Below are 21,663 nucleotides of genomic sequence, written 5' to 3' on the forward strand. Positions count from 1 at the left end.
CAGTGTCAGAACTACTTTTAACATCCTGTAATAAAGTTGGATTTTGGCTGGATTTGTTGGATACACTCACCCATTAGTATGGGTTGCTGTTTATTTGACAGTAATGAAAACAGTGAGGAGAGATCAAAAAGCATGGTTAAGGTCCTCTACTCGAAACAATCCCCTTTGATGATCTCTTACAAAAAAATCAATTACACTAGTAGTGAATAAAGTGGAAGTGTGTGACTCCTTTGATCATTTCAAGTGTCAAAAGTCTCCATCATTGTTGCACAGCACAATTAAAATGCTATACACAAGATGAAAGTGAATGTGCCCTTTCAGTTCAATAAACATGACCCACTTTTTACTTTTGATTCCTTTCCCCTTGCATGAATGTGGTTAATTTCTAAGATTAAAACTGATTTACATAATTATGTGGCTGACCATACAGGTTAAACAATGGTATTTAAACAAACTGCTCTGATTAGTATGTCTGTCTTACAGCATGCTGATACTACAATTGCTGCAGAGTTGTTTCCTCTCATTTGCCTCACTGCTTCTGATCTCAGGGATGCTTTGGCCCTTTATAATGCACTGGAATGATAGACTCACTGCATTTGCAATTCCTTGTCATGACTAAGAGGATGAAACTGGCCAAAAAATGCACTGGTATGCATTTCATGTGGACATTATTTTCTGAAAAGAGGATTGCACAAATTTTCTATTATTTTTTTAATAGAAGTAAGGATAGCACACAGCTGCATGAGGGTGCACTGCATCTAAACAAATCTGAGGACAGGGACTCATGAGCATCTTGTATCTATGGGGGAAAAAAAGCTACATTAGAAGTGTTTTGGCTGAGAGAGAGAGATGGAAACAAAGGAAGGATACACATTTTTGAGAGCAAGGAAGGGAAACAATGGTGATGGAGACCAGGGAAATGTGGAAAAGAAATACAAGCCAAAGAATTCATTTTTGCATCTGCCAAGCTTAGGATTTCAAATTGAGACTGAAAGCTTCACTCAGAAGTCATTACATAGCCATCACTGCCAACACCTGTGGCTCCCATGGGAGGGAGGGGTGACTGTGGGTAGGCGAATGTGGGAAACAGAAGCGATTAAAAGAAAAAAAGATCTGTAAATAAATAAAAACAAATTCTTTTAGAGATCCGACCAGAATTTACACTGATAAACATCTACCGTGCAGCCTGGTTTGCTGACTCACTGACATGTCATGACGAGTGTTGTGTGCACAGCAGTTTCTAACACCAATTATTGCTGTATGATAGAATATTCTTGACATATGACAGAGCCTGTGAGGCTGTAAAGTAAGGGTGGATGTATACTGCTTAAAGGACCTGCAGTTATTATCATTCACATGGATATTAGCCATATACTTAATCTAACTGCTTGTCTAACTCTAACTTTAAAATTACATTACAAAGCCATATGCAAAAAAGTAACAGATTTGGTACAATTCTAAGACTTTCTGATGTTGGTATGTTATTTTATTAAAGTCCTTTGAGCCTTACAAAGTCTTTAGAATTAGGTAAATTCTCCCTTAGACAAAAATTTTACTGTTAAATACTTTAAAAAAAATTATATTACTTTTCTATATGATATCAGTGGTTCGTGTTATTGGAGAGGAATTTTGGCTGACTGCTGTGCTTGCTTCTGTTCATTAGACTGAGGTCTGCACTGGGACATCATAAACACCTAGCTTTTCTTTTTTCTGTACTTCTTTTGTAGAAATGTTGCTACGTTTGGGATCATTGTCCTGTTGAATCATTTCAATTTCTGCCAATATTTAGTTGTCAAACAACTGTAAATAATCAGTCTGGTATGAAATGTCTGCTTTAAAAAACTGTGTTTGGTCAAGTGTACTGCTTTGCATTATTACCATTTAAGTTCAGTTTAGGTTTTTCCAGCGGTTTTGAGGTGTGGTCAGCTGCATCTTCAGCTGTTATGCTGTGTTTGACTTTTATCAAGCATGCATTCTGACCAAACATCTCCACTTTGGTGTCATTTGTCCAAAGGACATTGTTCCTGAAGGCTTGTGGTTTATTCAAATGCAACTTTCAAAATTTAAGCTGTGCTGCCATGTTGTTTTTAGAGTGGAGGCCTTCTCCTGCAACCCTTCTAAACAAGTCATTCTTATTTGTTTTTGTATTGCACCATCATGCACTTTAACATTTGTCATGTTAACTGAAAGACAGTCTGAGAAGTAACTCTTATTTTGTAGTTTCTCAAACGATTGCCATGAAAATATTTGGAGCAAACCTATAATGTTAATCATTCTTCTGTATATATTTAATTTACAGACTATATCTGTTAATTTTACTCTAAAGTTGTCATGTCACTGTCTCATCCTCATCATTAGCAGAGTCTTACGAAGGACATCACAGAGACAGATCAGAGTTTGAGTGAGGATTTTTTACAGGCACAGATCACAACACAGAAGCTTATGACACAGAGTAGCCAAGGAGAAAACACTGGAGTCCAGAGATCAGCCAGGTGAGTCAGGACCAGGAAGGGCCGATCAGGGAAGTCCAACAATGTTGCATCGAGGTCCGACGGGGAGTGGATGTGGAGTTGGCGTATTTAAAGCCCAATGATCAGACTGATTGCAGGTGTGACTGATTAGTATTCTGGGGACTGACTGCGGTGATACGTGGCAGGTGTGGGTGTGTCTGTGGCAGGGCCTGGTACGGGTGTAACACAGAGCTGCTATGCATTTTCCCCTTCAAATACAAACTATATCTCAAATACACATTTTTAAATGGCGGAAGCACAGTGATCTGGCTAGTTTTGTGAAAATATACATAGCAATCAGAATGACTTTGGTTGTTGTAAACAGCCTGTGTGACAGATAATGTACATCCAGACTGGTATTTCAAAACTAGAAGGAAAGAAAAACTAAATGCAAACTTAAAGGTTTTTAAACTGTTAATATTTCTTACTGAAATTGTACTAAATCAGCTTTTCCAAAGGCAGTTCCTAAATCCAGATAATGCAGTTAGGAGTCATTGCAATCTTGTATGAACTGATTCTATTAGACTTAAACTGGCTTAGGTGCTTTGCACATACATATTTGCCATCCTGGGAAAAGTAACAGAAGAAGCCGATACCACCAGACAACCTAAATACTTAAATAACTTGAATGCGATTTATATATATATATATTTTTTAAAGGCAAAGAGTAAAAGACGTGAAAATTAGAAAGAACTGTATAGCTGTGAAATCTACTGCCTGACATGGTAGCAACAGCAAGAGTGAAGGGAGGAGAACAGAGAGAGGGAAAAGGAGGCAAAGATACAAGAGATAAAAATAAAAACTAGAAGCACATTATGTCTTTGTTTGCCAGTGATTATAGGCATTAGTTTTTGAGTTGGGGATAATTTTCCCATTAGAGTTTCTCTCTCCCCATGGACAGGCACAAACCTACGCCAGAACCCAGTGGTCACATGACCATACACAGCTTGCTGGTGAAATTAAACGCTGCGTTATACCAGAGTCAATGTTGAAGTGTTGAGTTGTTCTCATACTAGTTTTCTCCATAGGTTTTTGATAAAACAAAAAAAAAAACTATCATCCATAATTTAAAAACTTCTGTGGAAAGTCGAACCTTGCAAACATACGTCCCCAAATTCAGCTACTGCTGCAAGTTTTATGGCAACTCCGCAGATAGTGTGTTCACAAATTGAGAATAAATGAAAGAATCATTCATTGAAATATCGAAGCATCTATCCTTCCACTTAAAAAACAAACAAACATGAATTTGTTCAGAAAATTAGATATATGTCTCTCTCAGCAAAGACAATAAAAGACAGGACTATGAAAATGACAAACATCTTGACTTGGCAAACCATTTCAGCTCCAGCAGATTAAATTTTTATGATGACTCGAATGATGTTGACAATACTTAGCAGAAAGCACTGTTGTGTAGATATGTGAACTCTGATGGTGCACATGTTTGACATTTTCTTTTGTCATGACACATACAACAAAATGTTATTTTTTAAAGCTGAATCAATTTTATGGCTCTAAACTGTATTTGGTGGTTGAAAAAAATACTTTTTTTATGGGTAAATATTGCAAAGTCCTGCTCCTGCTTTACAGTCTGCATCAGAACTGAAGACACTGTGCTGAGTGAGAGTAAACCATCTTCTGGAAATTGAGCCCAGTCCAGTAGAACTGACTCTGTTTTGTACCATGATCTGGATGAAGGAGAACTTTTACTTGTATTGATGCACAGAATTAAACGTTTCTAGCAAGACCAGTGAAAGCTAGTCAATATTTAGGTTTTTGAAAATTGAAACTACATTTATATAGTAAATTATATCATTAGTATGATTTCTTTAAAAAAATAATAAATTCTTAAAAATACAGTAACAATTGCTTAATTGCCAAAGAAATATATTTGAGATTTTGTAGTGTGTTAATTTTTATTTTTCCACCATTCTAAAATAAATTAAACCATTTGTTGAGCTTAACCCCTTAAGGCCCGACACATGAAAAAATGATAAAAGTCCAATTTATTTAATATGAGCTCTTTATTTGGCCCTTTAACAAAATAGAACAAAAAAATTAAAAATTTTTGGGGAGGGATATCTACCATTTATTACCATATGATACATTAAAAATATTATAATGTGGTTTTCTGCTTCTGGGTATCTATTAGGGGGACAGAAGACAAGTATCAGATTGTGTTCAACAGGATTTTAAGCAAAGTTTATACCATAAATTGAAGCAAAATGTCTCAGAAACTGTATGTAACATATATGTCACGTTGGGCTCTTATGGGTTAAGTCACAATATTGGTAATAGGGCTTCAATATAAGTATTTGGAGGTTGACAAAATCAAATGAACTCAATTGAGCATCTCAAATTTTCAGCCATATTTTACCAGAAAACCCATAACATGCCATGAACTGGGCAGATTATGTGAGTTGAAACCTGCCTGTCTTATGTGCTAACCATATGGGACTCCAGATTCTGCTCTTCGTCCTTTAAACCATAAAAAGTTACTACGTTTAACACTGTAGTTCTTTTTCTCCAAAAATTTGTCTTGTAAAACCCTAAATAATATATTGTTCCTGCTCTCTGAAACATTAATAAAGATTTAATAATGCATTTTTCTTTGTGACAAAAGCTGATTAGACGTTCTAAACAGATCTGTAGTTTAAAATTTGGTATAGACACTAGGGTTAAAATGGTCTAATTTTCCTTATTTATTTAATTCGATTAGGGTATAGGATACCATTAGTTTTTGTTCAATGAAATAGACAAATATTAAGTCCTGTTTCATGCAGGCCTCGTCAGCGTCAGGAGTTATATTGTTGCTGTTTGCGATGTGACTAAAAGACAGCGATACAATTTAAATCATGCATTGTTAAAATGCTCTGTTGGTTCATCAGATTATGTCCTGATACTTCCTGCATTTAATCTCTTTTGACACTGTGATTGAACCTTTGTTCTTACACAAAGCTCTAAGCTTTGGAACCGCTCTCACCTACGAGGGCTTTATTCATAACACATACACAACCGTTTTAATATTTAATCCATACATGTACATTGGATCTGTCACTTATGACAAGCACAGTGCTCAAAAGGAAGCATGCATTATATATGAGCATTTTCTTTAATAGGACTCAGTGTCTATGAATCTTGCCTCATGCAGTATTGATACTTAAGGTTTTCAAATGATCATTAACACACTGAAAGTCCAATTTGAAAGCTTGTAACACTGATTTTGTTGAAGTAGGTCCTTTGGAGTAAATGGTGATAAATGCCCCTAAGAATACATGAACTTCTATCTATAGCTGCACACTGGGTAGATTATGCAGACTATATGTCCAAAGAAACATTGCACATTTCTCTTTCATTATTATTCAGATGTGCATGAAAATAAATCAGTAATTAGCACAAAAGCACATATGTAGAGGAAAAAAAAACCCTAATATTTTATGAGCAGACATCTTGACCACTTCTACTACGGATGCATACATTATTGGCTCAGTATGTTCAGATTGTTGACTGCAACTAGCTTATTAGCAAATTGCATATCCAAGATAAGTCGCACTGTATAAAATCCCTAAGGCAGGCCCAGGGGAAGACGGGAGTAACACAACTCCAGACGATGCCTATAAGGACACAGTCTTAAGTTTACATTTCATTTAATGTTTGTTCAGCTGAAATGCAGAAAGGCCAATAGCGTCAGGGAGAGCCAAGGCCAACATAACAGAACACCCCCTAAATGAAAAAAATGAGAACAACTTACTTCTCCCTTATAAGGCCAATCTGGAAGACTAAAGATAATCAAAATAAATCTTGACAACCAGACATAACCAAAAAAAATCTAAGCTTACACAACAGAAACATGGTGTAATGGCAAGTGGCCAAAAGGCCCCAACATGCACATCTTCAGTCCTTTTATAGGCCACTCCCAGGCATTGATTGGCTGGAGTCAGCACAATGCATAAGAGTTAATCACAGGGATTAACCATATTCCTATAAAACCTCAAACAGTAATCAGTGCAGGATGAGATGAAGGAAGGAATAAGCATCCCCATGTCAGCCATGGCTCTCAGTTTGCTAATATTAAAGAGGTGGAAGAAACATGATTTGATGTGTGTGATAACTGATAATATAAAGCTGAACTGAACTCATTTGAAGTGTTAGCCTGCCATGATTTAAAAAAAAAAAAAAAAAAAAAAAAAAACTAAGATGTTTATTAGATGTGACATATTATCCCACACAGCTGGTCTGCACAGGTCTTGAGAATCCCTGAGTTTCTCTCTCAAAATGAAGTTCACACAGTTTGTGCATCTGTGTAAACTTCTCCATTTTGTGAGATATTTAGAACCAAAAGCAGGCTTGGCTTTCCTAAAAGTTTTAACTTTTAGCCTTATATTACTTTTATAAAAGCTGTCCATTTCTAGCTACAATTTTTAAATTTGTTTTTGCTTCAGATCTTGGGAGTCTTCTCACAAACAATAAAAGCTCTAAATTGCTTTACTCCAGCACAATGTCTTTTTATTGCAAAAAGTTGTCATCATCACTCTGAAGTACTTCGTGCCACAACTCAGGCCTGTACAGTTGTTAAGAAATAATCAGCAGGTAGTCACACATATGGCTTAGAAATGTGGATTTACATCCCCACTATTATAAAACTCTGCATTTTAACACACAAGATATGGCAAAAAATTGTGGTAACTGTTCTCATGAGATTGTTTAAACCTAAATAGAATGACTACTGTCTCTAGAATTAAACAAACATAACTTTATGTTCAGTCACAAAATGAAACTGAGAATTTATCTCCTCCAGATTGCTTACAGTTAAGTATGACAAGCAGAGAAACTGAGAAAATGATGAAGCAACTAAAACCCAGTCATCTGTGTTATATCTGGGGTGGCAAAGTCTCTTGTTTTCTGTACCCATGTACACAGCAGCTGTAGTCTTTTAATAAAGTAGCGGATGGCCATGATTTTCGGTGAGCAGGGGCTTGTCTGAGGTTAGTTTGAGCTCATTTTGAATATATGTGTGTCTGAGCACTCAGCCATGGCAGGCAACTGATTGATGGCTGAGCAAGTCCAGGATGCTCCATGGCTGCTACAGATTGGCACAGCGGAAACCTGGCACTGGTAGTGCTCTGAAAGACACATCAAACACACACACAAGGACAGAACAAACATGCACACACATGTTTTTTTAATTTGTTTATTTATTTATTTTTTTTTAACCACTACACCGCATCACAGGCAGAACATCCCAGGATAGGGGGTTGTCGCAACATGCCCTCCACATCTTGTCAAAGCTTGAACCTGCCAAGAGTCACTTTTTAGGTGCCAGAATGTGGCTGTGAACATATGGGGGAAGAATTAGGTTGTAGAGGCTGTTACTGGTCTGAAAATTGAATATGTCAATTCTAAAATGTGTGCTTTATTTAAAGGGCTAAAATATTTTTTCTTTTGAAAGATGGCAAACATAAGATGAGAGAATAGTTGTAAGCAGTGCACCAAAAATGATCTGGGCATTAAACCACATTTGTTTTCAAAAAGTAACTTATGTACAATTGTTTGCACAAAATAAAATAATTCAATGATTTCCCTGCACAACTGAGCCAAACAGTTCGGTTTTGTAATTGGACAAATGTTCTTGTTCTGTTACATTGCGTGGAAGGATTAATTTATTGTTCATCTGCGCAGGAATAGGTGATGATATACTTATTAATCACCATTTTGCTGCTAGATATTCAGTTATAATTAGCTTATTTCTGTCTTTCTGTTCACTAGCTCCTTCAGTTATTTCTTGGTCAAAACCAGCAGCAGGATCTATGGAATGTACAGAGCACCAAGGTTAATTTAGGTACCAATACATGCATTATCTTGGTGTGTTGTGTTATTAGGATTAACAGCATCACATCTTTGTCCATTACTCTCAAGCACTGACTCTCCTCAGGGCTGCTCTCTCAGCCTAATGCTCTACACATGGTTCATTTGTGACCACAGAGCCAAAAATTAATCTAATGCTTTAGTGAAGTTTGCAAGTGTCCTTAAGGGGGATGAGTCAGCATTTAGGTAGGAGGTGGACAAATTGTGTCTGTTGTTTGAGGACAATAATCAGACCCTAAATACCTCAAACACAAAGGAGAAGGTTGTGTACTTCAACAGCACTGGTTGAGATTGTTCGCTACTTAATACTTTTAAGTTTGATCAGAGAAAAAAAAAAAAAAGCAAAAGAAAAGTGTTTCTTTGCATTTCGTTACTTTTCTTTGGACTATAATAATGACCCTGCAATGGACACCTGTCCAGGGTTTAGCCTACCTCTCGTCTGGTAGTTGCGTATTGGGATAGGCTCCAGCCCTCCTGGATTGGAATAAGTGGATGGAAGGAGGGTTTTATAACAAATGGTTGGGATAATAATATGGTAACAATAGCAAAATGTTCAAAATTTTAACTGTAGTGGGATAACAAACATTTACTTGTGGCATTACATACTCAAATCAAGTGATAAAAATTGCTCAGTCATCTTTATTTCCACAAAATTTTAATAAGAATCATTATAGTCACTGAAAAAAATGCTCTACCACATCAGTTAAAGGGTTAAATTACCTTGGAAAGCATCTCACTAATATGTTCAACAGACATGAAAACACCTCGAACATCATTATGAATGCTCATGTGTTTCCACAGTAAATTGAAAAAGGTAGGGGTGAGCTGCAACATCCTCTAGGCCTTCTACAGTTGTGTGGTGGAGGGTGGTCTTACTTCCTGTATTACTGTGTGCTACAGAAGCTGCACAGTGGCAAAGAACCAGGCACTGAAGCAGGTGTTAAAGTGCACAGATGACAATTGAATTTGGACATCAGTTTTAGACAACAGCAAACATGGTGACGGTGAAAGAGATAATGTTCATTCTCAGAAAGAAATGTAAAAGGCAGCGTAGTAGATTCTGTTAAATTGTGGAGCCATATGGCTTCTTCTTAGTTCCTTTCGGTGGTTGCACATAAGGTATACTGCTCAACACTGCCCCCAAAGTTTCAGGTGGTATTGCTCTATTTGCAGAGTTGGGTTTCAGGTTCAAGGAATCTTCATTATCCCGTGAGGGTAATTTGTTGTACAGCAAGCAGTGAAAACAGTCAATAAGTGCACAAGCACACAAACAAATATCTAAAAGGACTAAGATAGATTTAAAAAAACTAAAAAAAAAAAAAAAAAACTAAAAAAAAGACAAAAGAATATTTAGGTCTGTCAGTCTTGCATCTTGGTAGGACATACCTGTGCTCTGATGGAAGCAACAAAACCTCATGAAATAAGGGGTGGCTTTGATCCACAAGGATTGAATGGGCCTTGTTTGGGTCTCTGTGTAATACAGAGCTGAGAGGTCATTCAAGGAGATCCCTGCAATTTGATCTTCTTGTTTTTGAGGGAAAAGGAGCTGTACTAACATGAAAGTTAAAAGGAGTTCAATAAAACAAGAGTAAAACATTCGTATAAAAGTACTGTCAACATTAAAAGTACGAAGCTTCCGATAAAAGGTGAGTTCTGGTGAGCTTCCTGCACACAGCGTCAACATGATGGTCAAAGGCCAGCCAGGTGGGTTTCTAGGTATTTATAAGTATTAACCAGCTCCACTGTTTGGTACTCAATGCTAATTGGAGAGATGTTTGGGGGATTCTTTTGAAAGTCGATACACATTTCTTTTTTTTTTTTTTATGTTAATATTTAAAAAGGATGACCTGCACCAGTCGTTGAAATCCTTCACTACAGGTCTGTGATCAGGGTCATCACTGCTCATCAAGGACACAGTAATTGAGTTGTCCGCAGATTTAACAATGTTCCTACCTACATGTGTCACATTTTTTTACAATTTTGTCAACCCATGGCTTGTTGTCATGGAAAAAAGAACTTTCCTTCTCTGGAATGATAGAGGTCTCACAAAAAGAGACATAAGAAGAGACAACATCAGTCAGTTCATCAAGATCTACACACAGTTCTTTGAACAATTCCCTGTCTGTGTAATGGAAATGGTCCGTAAGACAGAGAATTGATTCCTCAGAGTGGAACCAAATGTTTCTCTGGCTTGTTTCTCTTTAGGACAGTTCTATATGATGGAACTAAATAAACCACACTGTGGTTTGACATTCCCAACGGAACTCGGCCTAAAGACTTATATGTGCCCTTCAGGCGCAGAGGTCAAGACACTTCCCATGTCACTTGGGACACGTCACATATTGATAAAAGTTAGAGAAGGACTTTGTGGGTCTGCAGTGATTAGTCACCCAGAATAAAGTGTGGTGCATCCGGCGCTTTCCCCTGGAGCCACGTACTGTTTTTAGCATAGCCACAGTGGCTACATCAGCATTGGCCTTTGGGTGAATATAAACCAGAGTAACAAATAACTCTGGAAATTCTCTGGGTATATAAAAGGGTGTTAGTGAGACAAAAATTCAATTTCTTTCATGCACAGTGTCTTCCTGACAACCACCTTTTTACACCAGATCTTATTGACATAGAGACACACACCCCTGTCGAGTTACTTGCTGGTCCCTGCTGGGACTCCATCAAGGCACTAGGGAGCTCCAAATCCATCAATTTCCAGATCCAACTGGGGATCCTTAAGCCAAGTCTCCATCAAGGCCAAAAGACAGGCGTCCCTACACTCAGCCAGATTCTAGACGTTGACCTGAAGGTTGTCCACTTTATTCCAGGTGACTGAACATTTGCTAAAATGACAGCTGGCAGGGGCAACCGATGGTGACCCAGCTGCTTCAGCCTCTGGGGCAGTCGACCAGGTCACCCCCTGTCCCCTGTATACCTTGATCCAAACGACCAGCTTTGGTTTCCTGTGGAAGGAGCCAGCCAGTAGATCTCTGGGGGCACCACTGCTGAGGAATCTACAATGCCAATTCCAGAGTCACAGAGCAGGAGCAGGAAGTCACAGTTGTACTAAAAATGTCTCACACACTGATTATGCATGTTGCTAAGACCAGCACTACCCTGGAGATACTGCTTCCTAGATGTTCCTGTTGGGGGACACATTCACAAGAGCCCTGGAAATGGATCAAATTACAGACATGAATGACACAGAAGACAGATGAAAAGCTCTGTTTCCATCTTTAGCTTAGAGCATAATTGGGCCTTTAGTCTTAATTTGAAGGCATTGTGGCCCTGCATTGTGAAGTAGATGGATTATGATGTGAATCAATCTTACTATGCTCCAAGTTATCTGTTTGTTGCAGAAATAACAGAGCAATAAAAGGCAAAAAATGACAATTAACATCTTGTATAGGTTGTTTTAATTAATAGTTCCATGTGAATCTTTTCATCTAATTGGATAAAGATTGCTCAATACTTTGACAGACAGGTGCTACATCCAGGATTATAAGCATTTTTCTCTTTTAAACATATGTACTTTTCTGAAAGGTTTCTATAAAAGTTTTCATACGTGGTTTAGGGAAACAATCCTTTGCTCTGCTAGGTTACCAAAAAAACAACAGTACAACAGAATGACTTGAGATGTTAGCAAAGGTAATGTATAAGGGGAGAAAAATGGATAGTTTGAAGTTATTTGTTTTTTGTTCCTGAACATATGTTGAGTCAAAATCAGACTAGAGTAAGGACTTCCAATGCCAACCTTGTGCATTTAACATTATTCCCCTAAAAGATTGCCTCAGCAATGTTATGGAAATAATTTGAGGCCTTCAGTTTGTCATTAAAAGCAATGCAAAAAAAAATCTAGAGACAGCCTTGGATTATGTTTTTAGTCTTTATCTTTTCTATGAAATGCACGAAGGTTAAAATGGACATGATTTTACGTTTTATTGTCCATCCTCAGAGGTACATTAAATGCAGTATTTGCATTGTCCTTGTGTGACATTTTAATATTTGTTTGAAAGCATAGAGAACAATGGATTCTCTAACAAAGGATATTCATGATGTGGCTGTCTGCATAAACTTGAACACATCACAACAGAACGTCCCTTTGAACTTTTGAAGCACAAAAAATATGGACTGTGGAGAGATTTCTTATAAATACTTCTATGCTCTGTTAGAGGGGTTATGTTGCTGTGTTTTGCTCCCTATAGGCTAAAATAGAATATTTTACAAACCAAAAATCTGAATGACACAAACCAGGAAATGTAGATGAGAAGTGGTATTTTGTTTGAAAGGTTGAAAGGCTGGAGGGCTGAGTTGGTTTGGAGGTTTAGAGATTACAGTATTTTTTTCAAACTGGTTATGATGCTTGAATAAAAAGCAAAATTATTCATAGCATAAGCCTTAATCTAACTCTTTTGATGCATTAACATTGTACTGACATTAATACAGCAAAATAAAGCAAGTCAAAATAAATGATATGGTTTAAAAAGTAGGGGATGGTAACACTGGACCTGAGGATTAGTCCCATGCTTGGGAGTCAGTTGCCTCCAACCTTCAAGATGTTTGCTTGCCACTATGGTGCAATCAGCGTGTAACCATAGAAATTAATTTTAGTGCATCATCATGGGCATTTTTTTCCTTTAATGTATTTCTTCTAGAATTGGCCATCATTTTGACTGTATGGGGTACATATTTTTGTAAAAGCTTCTTTCTCCATTAATAACAGAATTCACCTTTTAATTTAACTAATAGCATCTCATGCATAGGCCTGCAATGGGGCTTATTTTGGTGGTGTAATGATATTAAAAAAAAACTATTTACGGCAAAAAGGAAATCCTAACATCACCAAATGTATTATAATATTATGTATTTTAATACATTTATGTATATCATATTTTATAATAGCTGTTAGATTAAATGAAAAATTGAGTTTAATGTGACTCAGTTACACATTTTTGGCTGTGAAGAGGGAGGATAATTACATCGGGGTGTGGTGTTAATATAGCTGATCATTGCATGCCCATCGTCAAGAAAAAAAAAAAAAAAAAAGTTAGTCGTTGCATCTGTGTAATGTCTGATTGTAACCAGAGTACAATGGAGGAATGATGGGTTGAAAGTAATTTTCCAAATACATTAAGGTTTTGTACAAAGTATCTGTATCACATCTGTATCCTGGTTACTGGCTTGAATATTACTTGGTAACAGATTGAAAAGAAAATCAGCAGTATCACACATCACTAGTAGAGGTCAGATTGATCCAAATATAGATAATATTGATATGAACACTGGCACTGATATTTAACTATACCAGTTTAATAATAATTTCAGTGTTTCTCCTGTATCCAGTACTCACTGCTGCAGTGTAATCAAAGCAATGATGGCTCACTGTGTCTGTATAAGTGCTGCTACTGTCAAGGTGCAGAGCAGGCACACTGCAGCCCCCCCCTGTATTTTAACATTTTGCCATTGCGAGACTCATCGGTGCCACGCAGGCCTGGCACACATAAACACAAAAAGCACAGAGTGGAAGAGGAGAGCCATGTGGAGTGTTTTTCAGCCTGAAAATAAAACAATAAGCTGTATCAGTTGTTTTAAAAAAATAGAAGAAACACAGTGCATTCAAAAACAGGGTTACTTCCAAAAGCACTCTGTTACTGCTGCATGCAGTTTATAAAATCAGAAACATCTCATACGTCTCATAACATACAATCATGTAAGAATTTCAATAGCTTAATCGATGCAAACTAAAACCAACAGAGCAGATACACATGTAGTCATGCACAAGCACCCAAGAACAACAAATCATGAGAATAAAACAACGGACGAATGAATAACTCACAAAAAACATAGTCAAATAAAGCAGGTGTGTGTTTATCACTGACCTGTGGATTCCAACAAAAATTGAAAATTGAATAAGGTTCAAATTTAATAACCAGAAAAAGCAAGCAAATTAAGCAGTCACTAATCATCAGCTTTGGAGGTTCACAGCTCGCAAACAAACAATTTTGCTGTCTGCAGCTTCTGTAGTGAATTAGTCATGTTGAAATAAAATGTATCACCTGTGTTTTATTTCAGAAACACACTTTCATCATCACCAAAATTATATAATACACCAATGTTAATGTTAAGGTCAGTCCTTTACCCAAAGTAACTGTTTTTATTAGGTTTTCACAGTAAAAAAAACTTGCTACTTACAAATTTAGTAACACCATAAAACAGCAATATGAGAGACTTCGTAAATCCAATAATTAGTATGTGGATGGCCACAAAAAGAATCTGTCTAAAATAGTGCTGTCCTTTTGTAACTTTTTGGGAAATTTAATGTAAAAAATGAATAAATACACAAGGCAAATTAATGCTATTTTTTCTGTAAAAATAAAAAAAAAAAAAAAAAAAAAAAGATGAGGAACGTTTTGGAAAATAAATATAACCTGAAAGTAGAATGTTTTTGGAGCTCCCCCTTAGTGATTCAGGTGTGTGTCTTCAGGGGAGACAAGCACGTCTTAGCTCATCCATATTTCAAACTAAGTCAAAGAATTATAAAGTAGAAGCACTCAGAGAAAGCAGACCACAGAGCCTGGTTCTCTTTACTCAGAACACAACCAGTGATTTGAAAGCAGTACAGCTTACCACAGCTTCTACAATCCTCATCATCATCATCCACAGCAGCTGATGAAGGTCCAGGCTACAGTCAAACTGTTGGTTACTTTAAGAGCTTCACTGGCATTTTTTTTTTCTTTTTTTCATTTAAATCTCATAGTTTTTCCACGCCTCCCTTCCTTTTTTCCCTCCTAAGGCCTGACATGTTGCTGCATCCACTATCAAACAGCCAAACAGGGTTTAGTCATTTTAATGCTGCTTTGGCATGGTGTTAAAAATGTTGGCAGTTCCATTAGTTAAAAAACATCCTGTATGCATGCAGTGATCTGAATCGCCTCCAAAAATCTAATCAGTTGTTCTTTATTCCATCTTGGAGATTTCCTAAGAACAGGTTATGTTGCCAATAGGCAGTATGACAGACACGAGGTAATTATGCTAAGGTTGTGATATGATTAGTCCTGTTAAAATGTGTCATTTAAATTAAGATATATAATATAATACACTACCCCCCCCCCCCCAACAAAACCAAAAAATATATATATATGACAGAATTTGCTGAGGCAACACAACATTTATTTTCATCCAGTGTTGCCTTGATTTTTTTTTCCAAGATCATGTCTTGATGATTATTCTGCCCGGCCGACTTGTTTCAGTAACAGACCAGTTTGAGCAATGACACAAAATCATTCACAAGTCTGCTTCATTACAGAGCTTGGTCAGATCTTTGTCTTCTTACAGAATTAAATAGGAAAAAAAATGAAATAAAACTAAGGAAAAAAGGAGAACGAAACTATGAAGCAACAATCCTCAACAAGATTTCTGGAGTTTCCCTTTTTCATGCTGTTCAATTTGACGTCGTACCTCGATTGTCCCAATCCCTAAGTTCTCTTCACATTGTGCATTTTTTTTACTATTTGATTTCAGGAAAGTTTTTATTTCTTCCTTGAAAATCATGGTTCCCAACTATCCTTCCAGGTTTTTTTTTTTTTTTTTTTTTTTGGACAGTTCTTAACTCATGTTTAGTAGTTTCAGCATCTCCTTAGAACAGGGGTGTCAAACTCTGGTCCTCAAGGGCTGCTATCCTACCGGTTTTTGTTATTTCCTTTCTCCAACACCCCTGAATAAAATCAAATGGATCTTGTCAACTTCTTCAATAACCCAATAATTTCAGTCAGGTTTCAGAGTTTGACACCCCTGCCTTAGATGGTTTCTTTGCTTGATGCGAATAATGTGACACTTCTTAAACTGATTAATGTGTGTTCCACAACTACAGGATGTGTCTTCTGACATTATTGTATAAAAGATAAGAAGCTACTCACTGTTTCAGCTGGTGTTAAATAACTTCTAGTCAGCTGAAACATGATCACACAGTAATTATCCTATGGGAGGCTCTTACCCATTTGCTTAGTTAAATCCAGGTGTTGACTTTTCTTTTAGATGGGCAATGTATGTTTTAGATTGAAATGAATATAATTACATCTTTGTGTAAACCGTTAACGAAATATGCATGATTACTATATTTAACGCTTAAAACTCTGCAAGATTGCTGGTGCCCCTGAATGCCATTACTTATATTGTCAACAATTTCTCAGGAAACTGTGGCCAGGTCACTCTAAAATTAGATTTCTAACCTGTTTGGTTTTTATATGATAAATAAAGGAGAAAAAAGGAACAGGGATGTATAACTCTTTGAGGTGAGTTGTAATGGATAGCTTATCCTTTAAGTGATCTATGGAAATATCTCAACCAGAAGGTTTACAATCCAGCTGCAAAATGTCGTACTTATTCTGAGACTTAATATCAGGGATCATGAACTCTGGACCTACTGAGCCAGTGTCCTGTAGGATTTCAATGTTTCCTGCTGCAACACTTCTGATTCAAAATAATGGGTAATTAAGAGGTTTTGCAGAGCTTGACAACAAGCTGACAGAGAACGATTTAATTTGAAACTAGTGTGTTACAGCAGGGAAACGTCAAAACTTTGCAGCAACACAGGCCCAAGAAGTCCAGAGTTGATCCTTGCTCTATATGGTAAATCCACAATGAAGTACTCATAACACCATTATTTGTCAAATTTTACTGAAAAAAACAAAAAAAAATCACCATCACTACTATGTTGCTAAAATAATTCTACTTTGACCCAAAATTTCAATGAAGTGACTTCCTGTCAAACTTTCAACCAATCAGATTAAATTGCAGATAACGTTCAATCAGGAGCAGCAAAGATCGACAAGTGACAAGAATTTTATGTCTGTCTGCAAAGTGAAAAGCTGGATGTAAGATGTAAATATGTAACACATACCAGAAACCAGTATATACTTGTGTTTTTTTTTTTTTTTTTTTTTTTTCTGAAAGTCGAGACTTGAGGGAATGATATGCAGATGAGAAAATGCTTGGTCACTGATGATCTGTCACTTAACTACAAAGTACTCGTGCTAATAAATTATGTTTTTTTTTTTTTTTCACCCCTGCTGAGTCTAGTGGTACTCAGGGGTCATACCCAAAACAAGTCAAAGTTGAATACATGCAACGTAAGTAAATTTATTTACAATAAACCAATAACCTGCAATGTTTCACAAAACCAATAAAAGATCAGAATGGTAACATAAAGTGACTGTTAAAAATAAAACAAACTGATTGGAGTCATACGCTCAATAAAAGATAACAAAATTCTACTTAAAGTGTCCTGTAATATGTATAAACAAAACAAACAAACAAAAAAAGACCCACTAGAGCAGTTCTGATAAACACAATTAAAAATGGTAAGAAAACCAAGAAACTCACTTAATCTAACAACAGAAGCAAAACTAAGGCAAAAGGAAGTAAATCCCAAACCACAATCTAACAAATGCTACAGAAATCCCACAGAGGGTAACAAGTGCTGCAATCTCACACAGCTGCTCCAAATGAAGGTAGTCCCGTCTGTAAGAAGCAGCAGAGTCGTCCTGGTTGGCCAGCCACAGACGAAGCAGAAGCTGCGGCGACCAATCCTGGCGAAGGAGGATGGGTTCCCAGCACGAGGTTTTTGACGAATCAGGTACAAGTGAAGTTCACAGCCAATCACCTATAAGTGCTGGCACAGTTCTATTTACATATCAAATTATAGCCAATCATCTGTAAGCACTAGCACAGATCTGTTTACATATCAATTATCAGAGGACAGGCCTGGGACCGTAACTGTTTTTTTTTGTGTGTGTGTGTGGTTGGCTTTCATGGTGTTATATCTAACTGAGGCCATTCTAAAAAAGATGTGATGATGTTCATTCTTTGCTGGCGAAGAGGACCAGGACTTCACATCACTGGTCGTTGTGGGTGCGAAGATGGCTATACAGTCCGCTCCTCTACGCGCCTTCTCTCACACATTAACACACCACGTTAGATCAGTCTGCGCAAGGCAGAGCGATCTTAGGCAGCTGTCTCCCAGGAGTGGGGACTGATGTCACACAGCTTCAAAGTGGCCTTCAGTGTGTCCTTGAAGCACGTCTTTGGTGCGCCCTGAGAGTGTTTGCCTTTGCACAGTTTGCCGTAGAGTAGACACTTTGGGAGACGCTCGTCATCCATGCGGCACACATGGCCTGCCCATCAAAGTTGGGCACGCATTGAGCATGGCGTGCACGCTTTTCATGTCAGTCCTCTGCAGGACTTCAGTGTCTGTCACTTTTTCCTGCCATTTGATGTGCAGCAGCTTCCTTGGGCATCTCATATGGAATGAGTTTAGCTGTTTCGCATGTTGACTGTACACAATCCAAGTCTCGCAAGCATACAACAGAGACAACAGTACAACTGGCAGTACACTTTCAGCTTGGTCTGCAGGCTGATGCCTCTCCTGTCCCACACTGTTGCTGTAACCTGCCGATGGCACCACTAGCTCTGGCCAACCTATTGGAGACTTCATTGTCAATGTTAGTAGATCTCGACAGCGTGCTCCTAAGGTAGACAAACCTGCCACAGCAGCAAGTTGCTGACCGTTGACTGTGATGGGTGTCTCTGTGTATTGTGTTCCAGGGGCTAGCCGGTGCATCACTTTGCTCTTCTTGGTGATGATTGTGAGGCCAAAATTGTCAAAGGCTTTGGAGAACAGGTCCATACTTTTTTGCATTTTAGGCTGAGTGCTGGCATTCAATGCTTAATCGTCAGCGAAGATAAAGTCATGGGTTGTATCTTTGATGACTTTGGTTTTGGCCTGCAATCATCGCAGATTGAAGAGCTTCCCGTCTGTCGTGTATCTGAAGCCAACTCCAATGTCGCCATCACAGAGGGCATCAAACAGCATGGTGGAAAACATGAAGCTGAAGAGAGTTGGGGTGAGCATGCAGCCCCGTTTGACACCTTTTGTTACAGGGAAAGGCTGGGAGTACTCTCCATTGTCCTGCACACTTCCCTGCATGCTGTCGTGAAACTATCTGATCAGCGAGATGAACTTGGCAGGGCATCTGTACTTGGCCATGATTTCCCAGAGTCCTTCTCGGCAGACTGTGTCGAAAGCTTTCGTCACATTCACAAAGGTGGTGTAAAGGCTGACATTCTGCTCCTGATACTTTTTTCTGCAGTTGGCAAGCAGCAAGTCATTCTCTAAGTGCTGGTTCAGATGGCTCAACAGGATTTTGGCCAAGATCTCCCCGGCGATGGAGAGTAGCAAGATAAATTCAGTAAGTAGCGAGTTCAGTAAGTTTACTGATCATCTGTGGACCACCAGGTACATAGATCTCCACTGGAATTGCATTAGTGCCAGGTGCTTTTCCACTGGAGAGTAGCCTCACAGCCTTCTCCACTTCAGCTTTTGTTGGGGGATCAGCAAGGGTGTGCTGAACTGGAACCTGGGGCAGTCGAGCGATTGCTTTGTCATTGATGGCCGAAGGAAAACTGAGTACACCGTAGAAGTGTTCGGCCCAGCGCTCCAAGATCTTGTCCTTTTCAGTGATCAGACTGTTCCCATCAGTGCTGAGGAGAGGGGACAATCCTGACTTTGAAGGCCCGTAAACAGCCTTGAATACACTAGAAAAGTTCTTCATGTCATTGCGATCGTTGAATGACTGGATCTCGTCGGCCTTTTCACTCAGCCAGGTATCCTGCATTCGACGCAGCTCACGTTGGACAGTTCTTCTGCTTTTATTGAAGGCAGCTTTTTTTGATGCTGATGAGGGGTCACTGAGAAGCACTTTGTGAAGATGATGTTTCTCCATCAGCAGTGCGTTGATGTGATCGCCATTCTCATCGAACCAGTCCTGGTGCTTGCGTGTGAAAGGGCCCAGCACTTGTGTGGCAGGGGTGTAGACAGTGTCTTGGAAGCTTGCCCAGTTTGACTCCACATCATCAGAATCCACATGTAGGGTTTCCAGCTTGCTTTCAAGCTCCTCTGCCAGGGACTGTTTCATGAGTGCATGCTTGAGTTTGGAGACATTCAATCGTCTTGGTGCCTTCTTACCCTGTGGCCTTCTGCGAGGCTGTACCCTAATGCTGAGCATGGACATCAGCAAGCGATGATCTGTACAGCATTCCGCACCACACATGGCCTTAGTGACTCTAACATCTTGTCTGTCTCTTTGCCTGACATTGACGTAGTCCAGCAGATACTTGGAGCGAGGATGCATCCACGACATCTTCTTGCGGTTGGGAAGATGAAAGACGGAGTTTGTGTTGAGCAGTCCATGAGCGGTGCAGGTCTCCAGTAGCAACAGGCCGTTGTTGTTACTGCTGCCAATGCCATTTGTTCCCAGGACTTCTTCCCAAGTAGCCCCAAGTAGCTTGGTCAGTGCCAACTCTGGCGCTGAAGTCACCAAGTATGATGAGTTTATCTGCTAAAGGCAGATCAGAGAAATCCTATAGATAGACCGGGATGCAGTGGATGGCCAGCAGTGTCCTGTGTGTTTCACTGTGCCCTATTCCTGCTCCACAACGCTTTGCTGGGTCCACTTTCCTGCCAGTCCAATCAATCTAGTGGTTTCCTCCCTCAGTCCGCTGGATCCAGTCTTTGCATGCAAAGGTAAGCAACCCCTAACTCACGAGGGGTTTGAGACCTGTCAGCTACCCTCACCAGGTTTCACCAGCCAGTGGAAGCCGTTACCCGGGAAGTAGCCGCTGTTGCATGCAAACAGCTTCTAGGAGCCACTGGTGAGAGGTGAGAGTGCCAGGTGGGGACCAAAGCGAACAAACTGCTCTGAAGAGCACCACATGTCCCCCCCCCGACAGAGGTACTACCCTTCCCTGACACCCCATGTTTATATGTTGACTGTTTTCAAAAGAGTTGAATTTTTACATTGCATTAATAAACAAGGTGGATCAAAAAGGCAAAAAATGGCTTGAAGTTTTAAAGGTTTACACCGCAAGTTTGTGCTGCAGGCTTATTATTTTGTGTTTCACTTATTTATTTTACCAAAAGGTAATACAGATTAGTTATTTCTTGATAATAACCCAGAAAACTAATCATAAAACTACTTAAATGTCATAAAAATGAATTCAGATGGAGCAACTGGATGATAAAAAAAAAAGTAAAACCATCAATATCAGTGTCGGTCAGACTGGGCTTGTATTTTGCTCATTATCAGGTTAAAACCGAATCTTGAGGTATCACACACCACTACTACAAATGCTTTTTCTTCATTCTGCATATGCACAAGTTTATTTGAAAAATAAAAAAAATCACCAACCTGGTACATAAGAGGAGATTCTCCTGTGTGGCCACAGGCTTTTCAGCAGATTTAAT

This window comes from Melanotaenia boesemani, chromosome 24 (assembly GCF_017639745.1).
Source record: "Melanotaenia boesemani isolate fMelBoe1 chromosome 24, fMelBoe1.pri, whole genome shotgun sequence".
Classification (NCBI taxonomy): Eukaryota; Metazoa; Chordata; class Actinopteri; order Atheriniformes; family Melanotaeniidae; genus Melanotaenia; species Melanotaenia boesemani.